Genomic DNA, 13,600 nt, shown 5'->3' with positions numbered 1-13,600 from the left:
TAGAAAAGTGAGTTTTTCTAAAAAGAAGCCAAGAAAACAACTCATTTACAAAAATATTAAAGAGAATAAAATACTTAGGAAAAAACTAAGGAAGTTATATCATTATACACCAAAAACTGTAAAACACTGATGAAAGGAATTAAAGGAGATACAAATAAATGGAAAGACTTCATGTGTTCATGAATCAGAAGATTTAATATTGTTAAAATGTCCACACTACCCAAAGCAATGTACAGATTAAATACGATGCTTATTAAAATACCAGTGGCATTTTTTTTTTTTTTTTTGAGATGGAGTCTCACTCTGTTGCTCAGGCTGAAGTGCAGTGGTGCGATCTCTGCTTACCACAACCTCCACCTCCTGGGTTGAAGTGATTCTCCTGCCTCAGCCTCCTGAGTAGCTGGGACTACAGACATGTACCAACATGCCCGGCTAAATTTTTTTGTATTTTTAGTAGAGACGGGGTTTCACTATGTTGGCCAGGCTGGTCTCGAACTCCTGACCTTGTGATCTGCCTGCCTTGGTTTCCCAAAGTACTGAGATTACAGGTGTGAGCCACCATGCCTGGCCTCTTTTTTTTTTTTTTTTACAGAAATATAAAAAGCAACCCCAAAGTTCACTTGGGGCTACAGAGTACCCTGAATAGCCAAAACAATTTTGAGAAAGAAACAAAGTTGGGGGCATCATACTTCCTGGTTTCAAAATAAATCACAAAGCTACATTAATTAGAACAGTATGCTATTGGCATAAAGAAAGACATGCAGACTAATGAAATGGAACAAAATAGAAAGCCCAGGAAGAAACCAAGCAAGAAAACCAAACTAATCTTTGATAAGGGTGCCAGGAATACACAATGGGGAAAAGATAGTCACTTCAACAAATGGTGTTGGGAAAACTGGATATTCCCATGCAAGAAAATAAATTGGGCTGGCATCATACACAAAAATCAACTCAAAAAGAGATTAAAGAGTTAAATATAAGACCTGAAACTTTATAGAAGAAAACACAGAGTGAAAGTTTTATGACGTTGGTCTTGGCAATGATTTCTTGAGTATAGCACCAAAGCACAGGCAACCAAAGTAAAAATAGGCAAGTTGGACTACATGAAACTAAAAAGCCTCTCTGTACAGCAAGGAAAGAATTACAGTGAAAGGCAGTCTGTGGAATGGGAGAATATATTTGCAAATAATATATCTGATAAGGGGTTAATATCCAAAACTACAAGGAACTCTTTTAACTCAAGAACGAAGCAACTAACAAAAAGTAGGCAGAGGAATGGAATAGAAATTTCTCCAAAAGACGCAAATGACCAACAAGTATATGAAAAGATGTGTAACATCACTAATCATCAGGAAAATGCAAATCAAAATCACAATGAGATATTACTTCACACTTGTTAGGATAACTATTATCAAAAACAAAAAGATAAGTGTTGGTGAAGATGTGGAGACACTGGGACCCTTGTAAATTATTGTTGGGAGTGTAAAATAGTGCAGCCACTATGAAAACAGCATAGAGGTTTCTCAAAAAAATTAAATCTGTAAATAACATGATCCAGCACTCTACTTCTGGGTATTTACCAAAAGAATTGAAATCTGGGTCTCAGATATATTAATACTTTCATGTTCTATAGCTCAGATGTGGAAACAACCTAAATGTCCGTTGACAGATGAGTGGATAGAGAAAATGTGCTGTATACATACAATGGAATATTATTTAGCTGTAAAAAAAAAGAGAACATTCTACCATATGTGACAATGCTAATGGACCTTGAAGAAATTATGCTAAGTGATATATGATGCATAGTCACCAAAAGACAACTACTACCTGATAATTCATATATAAGGTGTATTAAGTAAACACATGGAAGCAGAGAGTAGAATAGTGGTTACCAAGGGCTAGGAGAGGGGACATGGAGAGTTGCTTTTCAGTGAGCATAAAATTTCAGTCGTGCAAGAGGATTAAGTTTGAGAGACCTTCACAACATTGTGTCTAGTTAACAATACTGTATTGTGAATTTAAAATTGGTTAAGAGGGCAGATCTTATGTTAAGTGTTCTTACCTAAAACAAAACAAAAGAGCCTTTTTTCAGATGATTAAAAATCAGAAAGAACCCACTGCCAGTAGACCTGCACTAAAATAAATCTTTATTTAAATTCCTCAGGCAAAAGGAAAGCGATAGGAAATGGAAATCTGGATCTATAAAAAGAAGTGAAGAATGCTGAAGGTGGAATACATGGGGGCTAAAAGAGATATCTTTTCTCATATTTGGAAATTACTTATAAAGACTACTGACTGTTTAAAGCAAAAATAAAAACAATGTATCATGAAGTTTATAAAATATGTAGGAGTAAAATGTATGACAACAATAACATGGAGGACAGAAGGAGTGAATGGGAGTATAGTGTTGTGTGTTTCTTATATTACAGAGGAAGAGGAATGATACTATGTGAAGGTAGACTGTGAAAAACTAAAGATAGATACTGTAAACCCCAGAGCAACTCCTTAAAACAGAAATAGTTAATAATCCAATGATGGAAATAGAATGGAATTATAAAAGTTATTCAATTAACTCTAAGGCTAGAAAAGAGTAAGAAGGGAGCAAAGAATAGATGGGACAAATAGAAACTGGTAGGAAGATGGCAAATTTAACTAAGGAACACAATTAAAAGCCAGGAATTGTAAGATTGGATTAAAAAAAGCAAGCCTCAACTATGTGCTATATTCGAGAAACCATATATATGTGCACATGTATATATATGGAATATATATATATATATGATTTATTGAATGATACTGATAGATTAAAAATATGAGGATGGAAAAGACATACTATATTATTAACACTTATTAAAAGAAAGCTAGAATGCCTATATTAGTAATTGTCAGTGTAGATTCAGAAACAGGACTATTAGCAGAGATAAAGAGGGACATTTTTATAGTGATAAAGGGGTGAATTCATCAAGAAGTCAAAAGAATACTGTACATGAGGCAATATTTGATAGAACAGAAAGGAGAAATAGGCAAATACACACTTAGAATTGGAAATCTCATTATTCTTCTCCCCAATAACTGATGATTCAAATAGAAAACAACCATAGTGCATTAGAAGACTCAAAGAACACTATCAACCAGCATGACTGTAAGGCTGGTTGCCTTGCCGGGAGTTCGAACACGTCCATCTCCCTCCCTGTTGGAAAATTACATTATCAGAATATGCCCATCATCTAGCTCCTCCTTGGAAATCCCCTCTGCACTTGGCACCTAGCCCGCCTTGGAAATCCCCTCTGCACTCAGCACCTAACCCCACCCTTGGAAATCCCCTCTGCACTCAGCACTTAGCCTGCTCACCGGAAATCCCACCTACCTACCAATAGCAGCTCACCCCGTCCACATCCTGTTTCTCCAAATCCAATGGAACGCCTTCACTCCCTATAAAACCCCACTCCTAAGCGGAGTCAGGTGTGACTTCCCTGGCCCCTCTCCCCGGGACCATAGAACCTCGCCCGGGAACTGAATAAATTGGCATCTAATTTTCTTGTGCTGGTCTCAGTTTCCTCGTTTTTAACTCGGCAACAAAACTACAGAGAATAAACTTTACAATGACCTCATTGATATTTATAGAACAGTCCATCCAGCAAGAGCATAATACACATTTTATTCATGTCTACCTAGAACATACACCAAGATAGATCATATACCAAGCCATACAATTAGCTGCAATACATTTAAAATATTGAAATCATACAGAGTATGTTCTTTATCAATAACAGAAATAGTAACATAAATATATCCAGAAAATCCCCAAATAGTTGGAAATTATCATGTTGCTAGATAACTCATGGTCAAAAAGAAATAAGAATGTATATAAACACTTTGAATGGAATGCAAATGAAAATGCACATGTGAAAATCTGTGAGATGCAAGCTGGGCATGGTGATGGGTGTCTATAGTCTTGGCTAGTCAGGAAGCTGAGGCAGGAAGATCACTGGGCCCAGGAGTTTGAGTTCCATCTGGGCAACATACTGAGAGCCTGTCCCTAAGAAATAATCATTTTAAGATGCAGCTAAAATAGTGCTTAGAAAAAATTTTGTTGCTTTGAATGATCATAATAGAAAATAAAAAATATTGTGGCTGGGTGTGGTGGCTCATGCCTGTAATCCCAGCACTTTGGAAGGCTGAGGCAGACAGATCACCTGAGGCCAGGAGTTCAAGACCAGCCTGGCCAACATGGTGAAACCCCATCTCTACTAAATATACAAAAAAAATTAGCTGGCACGGTGGCCCATGCCTGTAATGCCAGCACTTTGGGAGGCTGAGGCAGACAGATCACTTGAGGTCAGAAGTTCGAGATGAGCCTCACTAACATGGTGAAACCCTGTCTCTAATAAAAATACAAAAAAAAATTAGCTGGGTGTGGTGGTGGGTGTCTGTAATCCCAGCTACTCAGGAGGCTAAGGCAGGAGAATCGCTTGAACCTGGGAGGTGGAGGTTGCAGTGAGCCAAGATGGCACCACTGCACACTAGCTGAGTGACAGAGTGAGACCTATCTCAAAAACAACAACAACGAAAATTCAAATCTGTATTCAAATCTGTAATTTAAAACCTACCAACAAACTTCAGACCCAAATGACCACTAGTGAATTCTATCAAATTTTTAAGGAAGAAATAATACTGATTCTACACATATTTTTATAAAGTAGAAGAGAAATGATACTTTCTAACACATTTTATGAATCCAGCATTTTCCTAATACCCAAACCAGAAACAATTATTACTGGAAAGTTATCAGTGTCCTGTATTAGTCCATTCTCACATTGCTATAAAGAGCTATCTGAGACCAGTACTTCATAAATAAAGGAGATTTAATTGGCTCCCAGTTCTGCATGCTGTACAGGAGGCATGTCTGGGGAGGCCTCAGGAAACTTACAGTCATGGTGGAAGATGAAGGGGAAGAAAGCACATTTCACATGGCCAGCAGGAGTGAGGGGGGGGTGGGGAGAAAGAGGGGGGGAGAGAGAGAGAGAGAGAGAGCGAGAGAGAGAGAGAGAAGGGGGAGGTGCTACACAGTTTCAAGCCAAATCTCGTGAGAACTCTATCACAAGTCAGCCCTTGGGGGATAGTGCTCAAACATTAGAAACTACTCCGATGATGCAGTTACCTCCCATGAGGCCTACATTCAACACTGGGGATCACAATTCAGTATGAGGTTTGAGTGGGGACACAGAGCCAAACCATATCAGTCTCTCAGGTAATATATGCAAAAATCATTGACAAAATATGAACAAATTAAACCCAGCAATATATAAAAAGAATGAACTTCATGACAAAGTGGGGCTTATTTCAGGAATGTAATATTAATTTGACTTTTGAAAATCAAGTAATGTAATTCACCACACTAATAGACAAAAAGACAAACTGTATGATCATCTCAATAGATGAAGAGAAAGCATTAGAAAAAAAATAAAAACTCATTCATGATAAAAACTCTTAGCCAACTTGAAATACAGTGGAACTATCTCAAGCTAAATGAATGGAATCTTTGAGGAACCAACAACTAACATCATACTAATTAGTGAAAACTGTATGTTTTCTCCTTAAGATTGGAAAGAAAGCAAAGATATCTGTTCTCTCCCCTTCTATTCACCATTATACTGGAGGTTCTTGGCATTGCAGTAAAATAAGAGAAGGAAATAAAAGGAAATAATGGAAAGGAAGAAGTAAAATGGTCTTTACAGTCACTGTGGTCCTGTATGTAGAAAATCTTAAAAGGATCTACAAAAAAGTGAATAGAACTAATCAGAGTCTTTAAAGATTGCAAAATATAAAGCCAATACACAAAAGTCAACTGTGTTCCTATATACTAGCAACAAATAATTAGAAATTTAAATAACAGACAATATCATTTGCAATAGTGTTAAACAACATGAAATACTTAGGAATAAGTTTACTAGCCTTAGCAACATGGTGAAAAAATACAAAAACTACAAAAATTAGATGAGTGTGGTGGCACATCTTGTAATCCCAGCTACTTGAGAGGCTGAGGTGGGAGGATCACTTAAGCCCGGGAGGCAGAGGTTGCAGTGAGCTGAGATTGCCACTATACTCCAGCCTAGGTGAGACAGGAAGACCTTGTTTTAAAAAAATAAAAAAGGAGTAAGTGTACCAAAATACATGTAAGACCTTTATGTGAAAATTTCTATGCTTATGAATCGTAAGACTCAATATTGTTAAGATGTCAGTTGTCCTTAAATTGTTCTATAGAATTACATAATAACAAGCTGATTCTTACATTTATATGGAAACTCAAAGTTCTTAGAACAGACAAGACAATGTTGAAAGAGAAGAAAATGCAAATGGGCTTATGCTACATGATTTCAAGATATATTAAAAACTATAGCAATCAAGGTGACATGATATTGGAATAAAGATGGACAAGAAAATTGAGAAATAGATTCCTACATATGTGATTGATTTGGGTCAAAGGTGCCAGTTTAATGGGAGAAGTGGTAGTCTTTTAAGCAAATAGTATTGGAACAACTGGATATCATGTAGAAAAAAATGAACTTTAACTCTTATGTCACACTATTCATAAAAAAACCCACAAAATAGATGATATATCTAAACATAGAGCTAAAATTGTAAAACTCTAGCATAAGCTTTTGGAGAAAAATTTTATGACCTTGGATTAGGCAAAGATTTCATGGATATGACACAAAAAGCACAAACCCCAAGTACTGATGAATTAAACTATTAAAATTAAAATTTTTGCTCCTCAAAAGACAGTGCAAAAGAAAATAAAAATGCAGTTATAGCTCAGGTAAGGGGACTGACAAAATATGTATCTGATAAAGGACTTGTATCCAGAATATAAAAAGGACTCTTACAATGTTTTTTTTCTTTCAAGATGGAGTCTCACACTGTTGCCCAGGCTGGAGTGCAGTGGTGCAGTCTCGGCTCACTGCAACCTCTGCCTCCCAGGCTCAAGCAACTCTCCTGCCTCGGCCTCCTGAGTAGCTGGGATTATGGGCGCCTGCAACCATGCTCAGCTAATTTTTTGTATTTTTAGTAGAGACGGGGTTTCACCATGTTGGCCAGGCTGGTCTCACACTCCTGACCCGGTGGTTCACCTGCCTTGGCCTCCCAAAGTGCTGGGATTACAGGTGTGAGCCACCGCGCCTGGCCTAACATGATTTTTTAAAGTGCAAATGATCTAAACAGATACTTAGCAAAGAAAATATACAAATGACAAATAAACACATGAAAAGATGTTAAACATTAGCTTTTAGGGAAACACAAATTAAAGCTGCAGTGAGATGTCATTACATACCCACTGGAATGGCCAAAATTATAAAGACTGGCAATACCAAGTGTTGACAATGATGTGGAGCAGTTTGAACTTTAATTCATGGCTAGCAGGAATGCAAATATGATACAGCCACTTTGGAAAACAGTTTGGCAGTTTCTCATGTAGTTACTTTATGACCAAACAGTCCCACTGTTGCAGATTTACCCGACAGAAATGAAAATGTATATCTGCAGAATGACTTATGCCTGAATTTTCTTAGCAGTTATATTTATAATAGTGTCAAGCTGGAAACAACCCAAGTACCCACAAACTAGTTAATGGATAAACACTAATAAATATAATGGATATATTTATTCATTAGAATACTGCTCATTCAATAATATTACAGCATGGGTGAATTCAGAAGTATTGTGCTAGGTAAAAGCAGACACAAAAGTGTATGATTCAATTTGCATGAAATTCTAGAAAAGCCAAGACTTTCACAATAAAAAAGAGATCAGTAGTGCCTGGAATCATGGGTGAGAGGAGGGACTGATGGTAAAGGGGAACAAAGACTTCTAGGGGTAATGGAAATTTACTGCCTTGCTTTGTCATGGTTACAAAGTGTATATACATTTGTCATAACTCATCAAACTTCACTGGTAAAATGCAGAATGGATAAATAATGGGATATTTACAACAAGAAAAGATACAAATTACTGATATAGGTAACGATGTGAATAAATCTCACAGACATGTTTAGTGAATGAAGCCACACACAAGAATACATATTCTATTCTTCTATTTATTTGAATTTCTAGAAGAAGCAAAAAAAAAAAATTAATCCACATTGAAAAAATCAGAGATATGGTTGCATCTGAACCAGGTGGGGGAGAGTATTGTCTGAGAACAGGCCTGCGGTAATTTTCTGGGATTGTGATAATATTATTTATGTTGACTGGAGTATGAGTTACATGGGTATATGCATTTGCCAAGACTCATTGAACTGTACACTCGAGATCTGTGAATTTCATTACAAAATCTGAATTTCCATTTAAGATCTGTTAATTTATACCACAATAAAATTTTATTTAACATGTAAATAAATGCCTTCATATTTATTTGTTTGTCACAGTAACGAGAGAGAGGAATGCAGCAAAAACTCTCTCCATTTCACCTGTCAGAAATCCAATATTTGAATCAATTATATGACTTGCCTGAGATCACACGGCTGGGATAAGAATTCAGTCTTTTACTCCTGTTCCACTCTTCTATTTAATGCACTATTTAGTGGTTTCAACTGAACCATGAACACAATATATATCGTCTTTTGTAAACAAGCGAATGGAATGTGATATTCTATAGCCAAACCAAACCTGTATGTTTTCTGAAGCAGCGGGACCCAAATAAAAACAGGAACATAAAAATATCTTCTGCAGTGATATCTCACATGGGCATGGCACAGTGTTTAAGTTGCAATCAATATCCCATCATTTTCACCACCCTTTGTTAAATTGTAAAAGAAAACCACTCAATAACAGTAATTCTGGTTGACAACTTACAATTAATCAGCAGAGTTGTTGATTCATGCTGTTGTCCGTGTGAGTTTGTTATGAAGTTCAGATAGATGTGAAGCTGTTTTGTCTGAGACATCAGTCACCCATTGCTGCAGGAATGTTAGTGCACTCAGGGTCTTTTTCCTTTCTAATGGATGTTTCTCCTAAAAGTGCAGTCGTAGTGGAAGCAGTTGATTTCCTCAAGCACAGAAGCATCATTTTATCACTGAAACGCTATGATATGAAGTAGCTAGAACCTCCTAGTCAGTTCATACGGTCCAGTTGTATGAAGTCACAAATATTCAGGGCTTTACTATTAAAGAGGAACAGCAGGTTATAACGTTCAGTGATCAGATCACTTAATGTTTTTTGGTTCTGATTTGTCCATAGAGAATTTGAAAAATAGCTTTTATTGTGAAGTGACTCCTAGATATTGCTTTTGTTATTATTATTGAGACAGAGTCTCACTCTGTCACCAGACTGGAGTGCAGTGGCACCATCTTGGCTCACTGCAATCTCCACCTCCCGGTTTCAAGCGATTCTCCTGCCTCAGCCTCCCAAGTAGCTGAGACTACAGGCAAGCGCCACCACGCCCAGCTAATTTTTGTATTTTTGAGACGGGGTTTCACCGTGTTTGCCAGGATGGTCTCGATCTCTTGACCTTGTGATCTACCCGCCTTGGCCTCCCAAAGTGCTGGGATTACAGGCGTGAGCCACCGTACCCAGCCAATTGTTACTATTAATTGTCTTCTACAAAAGTTTGGTTTGGTTTAGGTAAATTCCGGCTTTACCTGGTCAGTGGTTTTTTTCTCGAAAAGCTTCAGATGCTTGAGTCCATTCCTGCATCTACCTCTAGATGGAGCTCTTCTCATTTCATCCTGGATTTCAGTCTCCAAAATGCCGGGGAAGAAGATAGCACAGGTGCTAATTGTCATGTTTTCTTCGTTTTGTGAAGGTTCTCACAAGAATAGTCCCTTCCTTCCCTCCCTCATTCTCTCCGTCCCTACCTCCTTCCCTCACTCCCTCCCTGCCTCCCTTCCTGCCTTCCTGCCTTTCTGCCTTCCTCCCCCTCTCCCTCCCTCCTTTCTACAAATGTTACTATTCACTATATGTCAGGCATTGGAAATGTAAAGGTAACACTGACCTAGTGTTTCTTAAGTTACATCTGACACAAACAGATATGTACTCAGATAATCATAACACAATGTTGAAGTGCTATGATAAAGTCAAGGAAGATGAACTTGCAAAGTTAAGTTAGGTCTAGATCACAAAGGGGTTTGTATACCATGCTAAGGGTTTGGACTTTCTTGAGAGGGCAGTAGAGAACCTCGAAGTGCTTTAGGCAGGGAGGAGTCATAATCAGAGCCGAGTGTTGGAAAATCACTCTGGCCTCAATATGAAGGATAGATTAGAGTTGTGAAGACTAGGGCCTCCTTTGCAGACTCTCCATTTTCCTGACCTTGAAATATTGGAATCCTCAAGGTCGAGTCCTGGGTCCTCTCTACTCTGCCTTTCTTTTCTCCTTCCTTTTCTAGCTATACTCCCTTGTGCTGCTATGAGAGGTGATGTCACTTAGTATTGCTGCTTTAAACAGGATCTGTTGAGTGATGACTCTTAATTTTATATCTCCAGCCCAGATCTCTCCTCTGACCCACTGCATCCTATATTTAAAAGCCTTCTCAGTCTTCATTTGGCTGTCTAAACCTTGTTCTTTCCCTTGGATTTTCCAGCATAGTAAGTGTCACCATCATCCATTCCTTTAGTTACCCAAACCAGTCTTCATTAGACTTCTTCTTCTTTCTTCATGCCCCACACCAATCCATCACATCTGGGCTGTCTAAAACATACCCTGACTCCACCCACTTTTCATCTCCACCATTACCTTAGCCCCAGCCACCATCATCTTTCATTTGCACTGTTGCAGTAGCTTTCTAACTGTGCTCCCTATTTTCCTTTTGACCAAACACCAGTCAGAGTGATTTCTTAAACATAAATTGGATTATGTCACTCCCCTGCCTACAACCTATTAGTTAGTACCCATTGATTGTAACTTTATTTCATTTTTTTTGTTTTGAGACAGAGTCTTGCTCCGTCGCCAGGCGCCAGGCTGGAGTGCAGTGGCGCGATCTTGGCTCACTGCAACCTCCATCTCCCGGGTTCAAGCAATTCTCCTGCCTCAGCCTCCCGAGTAGCTGGGACTACAGGCATGTGCCACCACACCCAGCTAATTTTTGTGCTTTTAGTAGAGACGGGGTTTCACCATGTTTGCCAGGATGGTCTCGATCTCTTGACCTTGTGACCTTGTGATTCGCCTGCCTTGGCCTCCCAATGTGCTGGGATTACAAGCATGAGACACTGCGCCCAGCTGGTTGTAACTTTAAAAAGTCCTCAGCTCCAATCTGAGAACCAAAGGGTTCTCCATTATTTGGTCTACTTATCCTCACCTGGATCGCTCTCTTTTGCTCATTACATGCCAGCCTCATTGTTCTTTCAGTCCTTCCATCACTATGTAGTAATCCTTCCCTCTTCCTGCCATGCTCTGGGCAAGGCTGGATGCTTGCTTCTCCTCCTTCAGCCACCAGCTCCTTCCTCTAGAGCTCTAGAACCAACCCATCTCTGTGGGCCCTCTGTGCTCAGTTACTCTTTCTCACATCACTCTGCTTATTTTCTTCCTAGAAAACATGACAACTTATAATCATCTTATTTGTCTTATTTTCTGGCTCCCCTGCTACAGTATAAGCTCCATGACACTAGCAATTTCTCTCTCATTCACCACAGTGTTCTCAGAACCTAAAAGAGACCCTGGTACAAAATGCACATCATGGATGACATAGTTCATGTAGAGGCTGTGATGGTAAATCAAACAAGCAATTATGAGGGCTTCAGTGAAGTGATGTCAGGATGGGAAGCAGAGGAGGTTTCCACGAACATGTAGAAGATCGAATCAGTAGGACCTGGTGACTGACTGTGAGCATGAGGAAAAGCAGTAAAAGGTATTTCTTGGCCAGATGCTTAAAGATGCCGTTGATGTAATGCAACATTCAGGAGAGGAGCAGCAAAGAACAAGGTGGGAGGGTACAAGAGCAAGGAGGCTGGGGAGGGTTAAGCATGACAATCACTTGATCTGAGAGCTGGCTAGGGTTCTAAGAACATTTTGCAAGTAGAATTAGCTTGTAGATATTTTCATTTGAAATCTATGTTTTTGAAATTTAGGTATATGTTAAGATATTGTTTCTGAGTCTAGTTCCTTTCTCTACTTCTATTTTCAATTCTCTGTCTCCTCTCTTACCTTTAGAAAAGTGTGTGATCTGACACAATCAAGTAAAATGCCATAAAATAAAAATCACAGTTTAATGGTGTGATCAAGATTTTGCATTTTCCCCATATTTCTAATATAAAGTTGTTCAAAATATTTAAAGTCTCCTAAACCACTTGACTTTTCACATCCTAAACATACTTTGAGCCCCGCTAGTGAAATTCACTGAATGAAACAAATGGGGAGTATTAGAGGTAGATGGGCTTCACAGGTATATTAGTCCATTCTCACACTGCTATAAAGAATACCTGAGACTGGGTAATTTATAAAGAAAAGACGTTTAATTGACTCACCGTTCTGCATGACTGGAGGTTCTTAGGAAATTTCAATCATGGCGGAAGGTCAAGGAGAAGCAGACACCTTCTTCACAAGTCGGCAGGAGAGACAGCGAGAGAACAAAAGAGCAAGGAGGCGCCACAGTTGAAACCATCAGCTCTCATGAGAACTCCCTCACTATCATGAGAACAGCATGGGGAAACCCCCGCCATCCAATCACCTCCCACCAGGTCTCTCCCTCGACACATGGGGATTACGATTCCAGATGAGATTTGGGTGGGAACATAGAGCCAAACCATATCAAGAGGTCATTTAGTTCAGCTGAGGAGAACAAAGTCCTAAGTTAAATACAGCTTGCCAAGTGGCTGAACTAGAAAAAGAACTCAAGGGATATTTAACCAAATCCACCGAGCAGCACTGAATTTGAACCTCAGCTCCCGGTCACAATGGAAGGAGTCTTCAGAACACTGGTGGTTGGTTTGTGCGGCTCTCCTTTGTCCACACGTGAGTTCAGTTGACATTTCTGTCACAGGAAGCACCAAACCTCATTGCAGAGCTGTTCCAGCTGCTGCCTTTGGATTTATGGAGAAATGACTGCCTTTAGCAAAATATGTGTTTTTTTGTATGACACCCTTAGCCTCTTCCCACTCTCGTCTAACTTATTATATTTATCCCTATCTCTCTGTTCTTCTTTGTGAAATACACACCTCTCTCTCCTTTTCTCTTCTTCTTCCATTGAAGGACTTTTGGCCCAAGTGCATGTTTTGTATTCATTGCACCAGCCAGCCCAAGTAGTCTAGGGAAAGAAAAGCTGATAAAGATTTTGCATATTCGTCAGCCATCTCAAGCTCTTCTGACAGTCTGCCTGGGGCTTCATTGTTCCTCCACTGGGTATTTCTTAAGAATCTTTGTCTATACAGTGCATTCAGCAGTGATGAGACAGATCCTAATGCAGCAGAGGTGCACAACCCCTGTTTGCCTATCTTTGTGCTATCAGCAGAGACCAGCTCACCCAGTATTTAAAACACTGGGCAGAACCGCCTAACTGAAGGGACCATGCATTGTATAGAAAGCCACCCTCAATCTCTAAGCTTCCAAAGAGACTGCCTTCTGAGCAAACCATGCTCTTGGCACCTCTGCATGGGGACAGCTCTTTCCCCCATG

This window comes from Cebus imitator, unplaced genomic scaffold, assembly GCF_001604975.1.
Source record: "Cebus imitator isolate Cc_AM_T3 unplaced genomic scaffold, Cebus_imitator-1.0 Scaffold187, whole genome shotgun sequence".
Classification (NCBI taxonomy): domain Eukaryota; kingdom Metazoa; phylum Chordata; class Mammalia; order Primates; family Cebidae; genus Cebus; species Cebus imitator.
This window is presented reverse-complemented; position numbering follows the sequence as displayed.